Source organism: Eumetopias jubatus, unplaced genomic scaffold (genome assembly GCF_037043125.1).
Source record: "Eumetopias jubatus isolate StellerSeaLion01/CBP00866 unplaced genomic scaffold, mEumJub1_p1.0 scaffold_11, whole genome shotgun sequence".
In the NCBI taxonomy this organism is placed as follows: Eukaryota; Metazoa; Chordata; class Mammalia; order Carnivora; family Otariidae; genus Eumetopias; species Eumetopias jubatus.
The window spans coordinates 124,541,367-124,542,820 of record NW_028274817.1 but is presented as its reverse complement, the minus strand read 5'-3'; the positions used below and the strand labels follow the sequence as shown (position 1 = coordinate 124,542,820).

Sequence of the window (1,454 nt, the reverse complement as noted above, 5' to 3'; positions counted from 1 at the left end):
GGACCGATTATGGGATGAGCTCAATTTCAGTGTCTTCACAACTGAGAATTATGGAAATACATTGCCCATGTGATGAAGGGGGATGTTTCTGGTCTGGTCAATGTGACAAACAGAAATGCCATTGCTCTCCTTCAAATGCTCTGCTTCTGTTTTCCTATTGATGGTCTTTGGCATTGACTTATCTTTTGCGCAGGGCCTGCATGCCCATGGCTTGGATGAGACCAACACCGTGAGATGACAACAGTGAGCTTGACTCTACTGGTCAGATTGGTATTTTAAGAGCCTCTGCTGTACGTAGGGTAATCCGGGGGGAGGGAGGCCATGAGAACGACATCTTCGGTACAGACCCATCACTACATTAAGAGACAAAAATGATGTTTCAGGCTGCTGTGGACTCTAGGCCACCGGGGTCAGTGAAGGATCTCGAGATGGCTGTGTGAAAACTTGCTCTAAAAACCATTGACTGGGTAGCTTTTGGGGAGATCATACCCCGAAACCAGAAGGCCATTGCTAACTTCCTGAAATCCTGGAATGAGACACTTACCTCCAGATTGGCTACTCTCCCTGAGAAACCACCTGCTATCGACTGGGCTTACTACAAGGCCAATGTGGCAAAGGCTGGTTTGGTAGATGACTTTGAGAAGAAGTTTAATGCCCTGAAGGTTCCTGTGCCAGAGGATAAATATACTGTTCAGGTGGATGCTGAAGAAAAAGATGTGAAAAGTTGTGCTGAGTTTTTGTCTCTCTCAAAGGCCAGGATTGAGGAATATGAAAAAGAGCTGGAGAAGATGAGGAACATAATTCCATTTGATCAGATGACCATTGAGGACCTGAATGAAGTCTTCCCAGAAACCAGATTAGACAAGAAGTATCCCTATTGGCCTCACAAGCCAATTGAGAATTTATAAACTTGAGTTGGGGAGAAAGCTCTGGCCCTCGTATTGTAAATGCTGGACATTAAAAATAATGATACGGAAAAAAATGATGTTTCAGATCATCTAAGCATGGGGTGAGGGCATCATAGCTTGACTACACAAACAGCCTTTATTTTATCATTGTTGGCTTCATGATACACTTCTGATTTATTTTGAACTGAAAATAACCCACACAACTGGGGATTGTCATCCCATTGATGCTTACAGATTATCCCTCCTTGAAGCAAAGAAGTCAGCAATTTTGATGGAGAACACAGATATGGGGGTGGCTTGCTGGACAAAATGTGTTTATGTGAAATGACTTTAAAACATTCTACGTAGGATTTGATAAAGATGAGGTGTTTGTTTGAGATGACTGGACCCAGGAAAACACAGGTGAGAATGGTACATATTTTGTTACACTCAAGACACTCAAATTCTACACCTCTCTTTCTTGGGGAGACAGTGATCATCTTCTAGCATGGAAGGTAAGAAAAAATATTCTGGGTCAGACCCTAGAAGGATGTTCATAGCCCACTA

At 43.0% G+C, this 1,454-nt stretch overlaps 1 pseudogene; it reads left to right on the top strand.

The window, feature by feature from the left end:
* Positions 1-392: 392 nt before the first annotated feature.
* On the top strand, positions 393-945 carry LOC114218106 (ATP synthase peripheral stalk subunit d, mitochondrial pseudogene; annotated as a pseudogene).
* The last annotated feature ends 509 nt before the right edge of the window (positions 946-1,454 follow it).